Here is a 10,002-nt window from a genome sequence, read left to right on the forward strand (position 1 = left end):
CAGCTAAGCATACGATCGTTGTGCTGCTCTTACACGTAAGGTGTATATTGGCCATCTTTTCATCAGCAAACATATCCATAGTACTGTTGTGTACCACTGTTAACGCACAACTAACATTGCCGGTAAACAAAATCCTAGACAGAACCGAGCAGCACTGAATGTGAACTTCAAGGCAATAATGTTTGCAACGACCCATGGAGTTGCCACCGCCGCATTCTGATTTACCTTTACGCAAATACTATTTATGGCACTCCCTAGGTTGGTTTCCATATCGCTTGAGTGACGGGATACCTCACCTATGAACGAAGTCGTCAGTTAATCTAATGGAGGGAAGTCGTGTGTGCCATTTGTCTGTAATCGTTTAAACTATGACCTGTACGTTAACGTATTTAAATCTTTGTACATCGTATTTTCCAAGCAGCAGGTTGAGGACAATTCCCATTTCCCTAAACGAACACCGAAAACCGATAAAAAAAAATGACATTCAAGGTGGCCATTGTACCAAACCAAAGGATATTAATCAGTCACGTGAATTTGATCCGGCTCTGGCGCGCCTCCGTGTCTTGTGTGCTAATGTGCTGTATATCAATATATATGAAAAGGTCATATATAAGGTCACCAGTCTTGTGGCTGGTCTGTCGCAGGCCGCCATTGTCTTCTGTCTAGATTCATTATATTCGTCTGATACGAGCACTTTTACTCAACTTCGTCACTAATTTGTTTAATATGTTCTAATCTCTTTCGTATCCTCAAGGGAACACATAAAGAATGCAACTTCTGAGATGCCCTCCATTTTGGTTCGAGTAAGTTGGCAGCATTGAACGTTGCCCGATTTACATCTGTTTCCCTTGTGGTTAGTAATTGAGCGCTTCACAGCGTGTTGTCGGAGGGAAACCATGTTACAAGTGTGTTGAATGATGTGCAGAGACTGTTCGCAAAATCCGTGGAATGTTTTACCAACGTAATGCACCAAAAAGTCGACTGTGATGACACTGGTCGCTAAATTTGAGAAAACCGGTTCAGTTGTCAACATTAAATTCTCGAGGCAAACATCGACACTGTGAGTGATAATGTTTCTGTTAAGTCCAGCGAAATCTGTTTGCCGACGTTCGCAACTATTTGATATTCCCAGGCTCGGCATGCAGTGAATTATTAAAAAAGATCTGCCTCTAAAATCCAACTGACACAAGAACTGAAGCCAAACGATCACCAGAAGCGCCGAGCATTTCTGCAATGGTGCTCTCGACACAAAGAGCGGACAAAGATTTCATTACGAAAAGAGTGTTCACTGATTGAATGGCTTCCTCAACAAGCAAAATTGCAGGATTTGCGGCACATAAAACCCTCTAGTAATAATGGAGAACCCTTGACATCGACAACGAGCAACTATGTGTAATAATGGAGAACCCTTGACATCGACAACGAGCTACTATGTGCTGCGACATTTGGGCTGAGGGCGTATTTGGCATTGGAGACGCATTAACGATGCGCGGAAAACGCTGCTCCAATACGAGTATGTTAAGAGAGATTTTTTTGGTCTCAACTGTATCGTGTGAATGCCGAAGACGTTTGGATTTAACAAGATAACAAACCTTCCACACACTGATTTCAGCAGTAGAACTGTTACGAGAGAGATTCCCTAAGCGTGTCGTTTCTCGCAATGACGACTTGGACTGAATAACATCGGGGATAGGCTACAACCCTGTATCACTACTTTCTCAACCAATGCTTCCCCTTAAGTCCTTCGTCTCTTGTAACTGCAGTCTGGCTTCTCCACAGGTTTTATACGCGAAACGACAAAGAAACTGGTATAGGTATGCGTATTCAAGTACAGAGATATGTGAACAGGCAGAAGACGGCGCTGCGGTCGGCAAAGCCTATATAAGACAACACGTGTCTCGCGCAGTTGTTAGATCGGTTACTGCTGCTTCAATGGCAGGTTATAAAGATGTAAATCAGTTTGAACGTGGTGTTATAGTCGGCGCATGAGTGATGGGACACAGCATCTCCGAGGTAGCGATGAAGTGGGGATTTTCCAGTACGACCATTTCACAAGTGTACCGTGAATATCAGGAATCCGGTAAAACATCAAATCTCCGACATCGCTACGGCCAGAAAAAGATCCTGCAAGAACGGGACCAATGACGACTGAAGAGAATCGTTCAACGTGACAGAAGTGCAGTCGTTCCGCAAATTGCTGCAGATTTCAATGCTAGGCCATCAACAAGTGACAGAGTGCAAACCATTCAACGAAACGTCATCGATATTGTCTTTCGGAGCCGAAGGCGCGCTCGTGTACCCTTGATGGCTGCACGACACGCCTCGCCTGGTCCGTCAACAACGACATTGGACTGTTTATGACTGGAAACATGTTGCCTGGTCAGACGAGTCTCGTTTCAAATTGTATCGAAAATTAAAATGGCTCCAAGCGCTATGGGACTTAACATCTGAGGTCATCAATCCCCTAGACTTAGAACTACTTAAACCTAACTAACATAAGGACATCACACACATCCATGGCCGAGGCAGGATTCGCACCTGCGACGGGTAGCAGCCGCGTGGTTCTGGACTGAAGCGCCAAGAACCGCTCGACCACAGCGGCCGGTCAAATTGTATCGAACGGATGGACGTGAACGCGTTGCGACACCCCACACGTCCAGAATTGCTACAGAATGGCTCCAGGAAGACTCTTCTAAGTTTGAACACTTCCACTGGCTACCAAACCCCCCAGACATGACATTATTGAGCGTATCTTGGATGCCTTGCAACGTGCTGTGCAGAAGAGATCTCCACCCCCTCGTACTCTTACGGATTTATGGACAGCCCTGCAGGATTCATGGTGTCAATTGCCTCCAGCACTACTTCAGACATTAGTCGAGTCCATGCCACGTCGTGTTGCGGCACTTCTGCGTGCTCGCGCGGGTCCTACACGATATCAGACAGGTGTACCAGTTTCTTTGGCTCTTCAGTGTATAACCTTTCGTTCCCTGTATTTTATCCCTGCTGTCTACAGAGGGTATTCAGGTCAACAGCGTCAAGAACTTTCTCTAAAGCTTAAAGCTAAATGTTTCATGCTACAACAGTCTTATTCCATCAATTCTTATTTTACCAAACAGACACCTTCCAAATCAAAGTTCAGGCTATGTTACAGAATAGTCTAGCACCACCACCTACATTTAAAAAGTATAGAAACATAAAAATTGGTAGTGTTTATTTTTATCTGGACCATATTCAAAGTTACAAATATGGACAAGCATCAGCTGTGTAATGGAAAGACGACAATGGAAACGTGTGCCGAACTGGGATTTGAACCTGGATTTCCCGCTCATCGTGAACGGTCGCCTTACTATTTGGCTATTCGAGCACCACTCACGGTCAAACCCAAATTTTCGTATGTCGTCAAGCATGTGTCTACAACCCGTATTAGTATAACCATTAGGAAAATTCTCATACATGGAAGACATTTTACTTGAAGGTGGCTTGTCCGGTGTAGGCGGATAAATATGATATTACAGTCCGAAGGAACCTTGCAGCGTATATCGGGTCAAGAAGCACTGCAATATTGTAAATATCTTATCATATCGTGTTCAATTAAAATGTCTCCCCTGTACGGGAATATAAACAACGGATGCACGAGTGCCGGTCGTCGACACATGGTTGACAACATAAGGAAGCGTGGGTCTGGTCTTGAAAAGTGCGCGGATAGCCCAATGGAAAGACGCCCGTTCGCTATAAGCGGGAAATTCGGGTTCGAGTCCCGGACCGGCACAGATTTTCATTTTCGTCGTTACATTATACAACTTGTGGTTGTCCATATTCCTACTGCGAAAACATTTGACGTTATTTCAAAAAATGGTTCAAATGGCTCTGAGCACTATGGGACTTAACATCTGTGGTCATCAGTCCCCTAGAACCTAGAACTACTTAAATCTAACTAACCTAAGGACATCACACACAGCCATGCCCGAGGCAGGATTCGAACCTGCGACCGTAGCGGTCACGCGGTTCCAGACTGTAGCTTCGATGTTATACACACAACACAATTTGTGCAGTGAATTACGTTGGCAATCAGTGACAAAATATAAAGTGCAATAATGTAATGTCAAATAGCTCCGCCATTACACCAGTGATGCAAGTGAAGCAGCAAGACGATGAAATTGCTGTGATATACATAGTGAACCACAAAGAAGAAAACCAGCAGAAGATATCACTGATTTCGATTTCTAGCCATAGACTGCCCCCGTCCTTCCCCCCCCCCCCCCCTCAATGCCACACCAGCAGCTACAGTAAAAAACAATGGACAAAGTGTTCTAGAGCGATCTAGTTTAAGACTGTTTATTTTTAAGTAACATTTCTCTATGTATGTATGTATGAACGCCTGAAGATGAACATAACATGTTCGAAACGCGTTGCATTACGTTAGATTAAGCATAAAATAAAAACTGACTGGTAGCAGAAACTTGAAATAAATAATTATCCCACACAGTCACGGTTCACAAACATAGCCATTATGGCTGAAAATAATAAACATTTCACGTATTTCGTAACGGCTTAGTCGCTGCAGTACGTGATCCTTTGGCCATGCATGCATGTCGAGAGCGACATTGCATCGTAATTCGGAACAAAATACGCACTGCAATATCGTACACATCTCTACATCAGGACTGAAACCTGACGTCCGATACCGTAGGTCTGAGCCTTTACCCAAGACATTGGCTTCTCGTCTCGGCTGGCTAACTGAGCATCGGACTTGCTCCATCAGTGGCGACCCAGATATTGGAAGCACGTCTAAAATGGAAACCAGCCGCATTGTGAGACGTTGGCAGGCCTGCTGAGCAAGCTGTGAGCATGCGACGCGCGTGTGGCGTGCTGCGTGCGGCCGCACAAACACTACGCACAGTGCGAGGGCAGGCACAGCTGGCGGGGAGCCAGGCAGCCTTCTCAGCGGTGGTACCGGCGCCAGACGCCAGGCGGGAAGGCGGCTGGGGCATCTCACGCTGACAAGCGGCTGCTGGCAAGCATTTAGCGCTGACGAGTCAGTGTCGCGGCCGGTTTGCAGTGAGCTGACATCATTTACTCCCACTGAATACGCAGTTCTGAGCGAGCGTTGACTCACTGCAAACAATGTGACCTGTCAGCACAGGTGCGGTTTTCTTTATCTCGCACTGAAGGAGAAGCAGGCAAGATTGTAACATATCATTCTCAGCTCTGTACAAAAAGAGCTTTTATGTACTCCCCTGCCAGAGAGTGCCACGGGTTACCCAAAAGTACACTACTGGCCATTAAAATTACTAAACCAAGAAGAAATGCATGCGATAAACGGGTATTCATTGGACAAATATATTACACTAGAATCGACATGTGATTACATTTCCACCCAATTTGGGTGCATAGATCCTGAGAAATCAGTACCCAGAACAACCACCTCTGGCCGTAATAACGGCCTTGATACGCCTGGGCATTAAGTCAAACAGAGCTTGGATGGCGTGTGCAGGTACAGCTACCAATGCAGCTTCAACACGATACCACAGTACATCAAGAGTAGTGACTGGCGTATTGTGACGAGCCAGTTGCTCGGCCACCATTGAACAGACGTTTTCAATTGGTGAGAGATCTGGAGAATGTGCTGGCCAGGGCAGCAGTCGAACATTTTCTGTATCCAGAAAGGCCCGTACAGGACCTGCAACATGCGGTCGTGCATTATTCTGCTGAAATGTAGGGTTTCGCAGGGATCGAATGAAGGGTAGAGCCACGGGTCGTAACACATCTGAAATGTAACGTCCACTGTTCAAAGTGCCGTCAACGCGAACAAGAGGTGACCGAGACGTGTAACTAATGGCACCCCATACCATCACGCCGGGTGGTACGCCAGTATCGCGATGACGAATACACGCTTCCAATGTGCGTTCACCGCTATGTCGCCAAACACGGATGCGACCATGATGATGCTGTAAACAGAACCTGGATTCATCTGAAAAAATGACGTTTTGCCATTCGTGCACCCAGGTTCGTCGTTGAGTACACCATCACAGGCGCTCCTGTCTGTGATGCAGCGTCAAGGGTAACCGCAACAATGGTCTCCGAGCTAATAGTCCGTGCTGCTGCAAACGTCGTCGAACTGTTCGTGCAGATGGTTGTCGTCTTGCAAACGTCCCCATCTGTTGACTCAGGGATCGAGACGTGGCTGCACGATCCGTTACAGCCATGCGGATAAGATGCCTGTCATCTCGACTGCTAGTGATACGAGGCCGTTGGGATCCAGCACGGCGTTCCGTATTACCCTCCTGAACCCACCGATTCCATATTCTGCTAACAGTCATTGGATCTCGACCAACGGGAGCAGCAATGTCGCGATACGATAAACCGCAATCGCGATAGGCTACAGTCCGACCTTTATCTAAGTCGGAAACGTGATGGTACGTATTTCTCCACCTTACACGAGGCATCACAACTATGTTTCACTAGGCAACGTCGGTCAACTGCTGTTTGTGTATGAGAAATCGGTTGGAAACGTTCCTCATGTCAGCACGTTGTAGGTGTCGCCACCGGCGCCATCCTTGTGTGAATGCTCTGAAAAGCTAATCATTTGCATATCACAGCATCTTCTTCCTGTCGGTTAATTTTCGCGTCTGTAGCACGTCATCTTCATGGTGTAGCAATTTTAATGGCCAGTAGTGTAGCACAAGAAGGGTGGTTTCATAAGTCTGATAAAAAAGCAAGAAAAATATTTGTTTCGTAAACAGCTCACTTTACTTCTCGACAGAGTTTTCTTTGAGAGAGAAGCATTGGTCCGGTGATTCTCCAGCTTTCGGAAAAATTGGTTCTTTCAAACCCTGCAAAATTCACATCGACTGGAACTATCACTTCGTCATTTAATGAAAATTACTTCCCAGCAAGCCAAAGTTTCAAGTTAGGGAACAGGAAGAAGTCACCTGGGGGCAGAGTGGATGAGGAAGCAATTCAAAGCAGAATTCATGCAACTGCGCCATTGTTATCGCTCATGTGTGGGATGGTGCATTATCCTGCTGAAAGAGCACTTTCTTGCATGCCGACCTTTGTCTACTTTCCGCCAAAGTAAGTTTCAAATGGTCCAACAATGAAGCACAATAGAGTCCAGTTGTGACTCTGCCTGTTTTCAATTAATCTATGAGGATTACTCCTTGGGAATCCCAGAGAACAGTGGCCATCACCTTACTAGCTGACAAAATGGTCCTTGTCTTCTTCGGTATACTTTCACTTGCCTTTGTCCACGTTTAGACTGTCTCTGGTGTGTAATAATGGGTTCAGCATTCATCAACTGTCACAAATCGGTGCAAAAAGTCTTGCGGATTGCGATTAATTATGGCCAGACATTGTGTTGAAATGTTGTGCCGGATGCGCTTTTTGTCGACTGTGAGCAATCGCGCCGATATTATGCGCTCGCTCAGTTGAGATGCCTAAAGTCTCAGCAGTGTCACGAGTCTCTATTTCGAGTTCTTGCATTGCCACATTACGGATTTTGTCAATGGTTTCCTTTGTGGTGACCTCAATCGATCGGCCGGAGCTCGCTTCGTTTACGGTGCTTGTCCGACCGCGTTTTAATTCGTTAACCCAGAAGTAAATGGTCTTCAATGATGGTGTAGAGTCCGTGTCAACTCCATCCAGTTCAGTTTTGATGTGTGCGCCAGTCCATCCCTTCAAATGAAAATATTAAGTAACAGCACGAAACTCTGTTTTCTGCATTTTCAGTCGCAGTCGACGCACTGACCAATTCACACGGCTGTCAACAATAAACTGCAAGCTGAACATTGTTGAAATTTTTTATTCAATTCTTGGAATAATGATGGTTACCAACCATGAAGGCGCAACAAAAATTCTCCATCCTTTCATGGAAATTTACCAAATTTAACACACAACCCTCGTGCAGTACATCCTTCCTTAATTAAGTGAACTAAATCCACCTGATGGAAATATAATCCCCTAAAGCGCGTAATGGAAAGTATAATATGATAAATATGCCTGATACTGCCATTCCCATTTTCAACTGACGTGCCGAACAACAGGACGAGAGTAGGTGTAGGAAACATGGGTGTGACAGTTGTAAATTGTCGTGCCTGTGTTGGGAAAGAACCAGAGCTCCAAGTGCTCATAGGAAGCACTGAATCAAAGCTAAAAGCTGGCTGAAGCCGAAGATAAGTTCAGTTCTTACGAAGGATCTAACGGCCACCTGAAAGGACAGATTAAGTTCAATTGGTGGTGGCGTGTTTGTTGGTGTTACCAGTAGTTTATCTTGTACTGAAATTGAAGTAGATTGTGTTGCAGTGAACTAGTACATGGGAAGAAGTTATACTCGAAAACCGAAATAAATTAATAATTGGTTCCTCTCACAGGTCTGACCATTCAGATGATATAGTTGCTGAGAGGTTCATGGAAAACTCGTTTCATTTGAAATAGGTGCTCACACACTAATAACTGCTGGTGACTTCAATATACCCTTCATATGTTAGCGGAATTACATGGTAGATATAAAACGTCGACCAAAATGGTATTAATGCTTTCTGCGAAAATGGTTTTGAGCAGTAACTTCAGCAAATCACATGAAGTGTAAATGGTTGCGATAACATGCTAGACCTTTCAGTGACAAAAGGTCCTGAGCAAAGAGCATTATGGCGGATACAGGTACTAGCGTTCATAAGGTCCTTGTAGCGAGGCTGCATACCGTAATATCCAAAGGCATCAAGAATAAATGAAAATACATCTACGTATGTAAAAAAGCAGATTAAAAATTAGATTGAAGCCTTTCCAAGAGAGACATCCTTTTCATGCTGACTATGTAAGGCACCAAAAGTAAATAATAAAAGACAAAACGGATTCCACGTAGTATACTAAGCAGAATGGGACGGTGTAGCAAAAACAAAACCATGCCCGATTGTAAGGAAAGCAACATTGCAGTTACGAACAATTTCAATCGGAACCATCACATATAAAATGTGGTGAGGGCGTACCAAATACTGCTACTTACTGGCAGAAGAGTTAGAATATGCAGCAAACATACCAAAGAGTCTGCCTATATGGTCCTTGTCCATCCTCTCCTGGAATATTGCTGCATTGTGTGGGATCCTTACGAACCAGGGTTGACTGAGGACACTAAAACGTTTAAGGAAGGGCAGCTCGTTTTTTACTGTCTCGAAACCGGGAGAGAGTGTCACGTATATGATGAACGAGTTGGGGTGTCACTCATTAAAACAAAAACATTTTTCGTTCTGGCGAGATCTTTTCATACAACAAATTTCTCCTCCAAATGCTAAAACATTTTGTTGACGCCCACTCATAGCGAGATGGCCATTATAATAAAACGAGAGAAATCAGGGCTCACACAGAAATATTTAGGTGTTTATTCATCCCACTTCCTACTCGATAGTGGAGCGATCGAGAAATAGTCTGCAAGTTGTTTTGATGAAAGATCTGCCAAACGAAGGTCATCAGTCCCCTAGAACTTAGAAATACTTAAACCTAACTAACCTAAGGACATCACACACACCCATGCCCGAGGCAGGATTCGAACCTGCGACCCTAGCGGTGGCGCGGTTCCAGACTGTAGCGCCTAGAACCGCTCGGCCACCCCGGCCGGCGATCTGCCAAACGCTTTGACTTGCAGAGTAGTCATATACAGCGTATCTCTACGAAGAGCCGTCAGGCGCGTTTACTGTAGTGTGCAGGGCCTTTATGGCGAAGTGCAGCCGGAGTCAGCCTAAACATGCCTGTGACCCATTAAAAACAAAATGATTTTTAAATCGAAATTTTACGTGTCCTTTCGACACAGAGCTCCCAAATTAGTCTAGGGCGATATTCATTTTATCGACATGTATTATCAGGAACAGTAAATCACTGGGTGGGCAAAATCAAACCAGAACTCCACCAGAGACAGCACCGTCCTGGCCCGCCGCTAACTGCTACCGCCATGCAGAAGCGATGCTCAGTTGCTGCTGGAGTACCACGTTATTCTTCGTGTTTTACTGTCCC

The sequence above is a fragment of the Schistocerca nitens genome, chromosome 5 (genome assembly GCF_023898315.1).
Source record: "Schistocerca nitens isolate TAMUIC-IGC-003100 chromosome 5, iqSchNite1.1, whole genome shotgun sequence".
In the NCBI taxonomy this organism is placed as follows: domain Eukaryota; kingdom Metazoa; phylum Arthropoda; class Insecta; order Orthoptera; family Acrididae; genus Schistocerca; species Schistocerca nitens.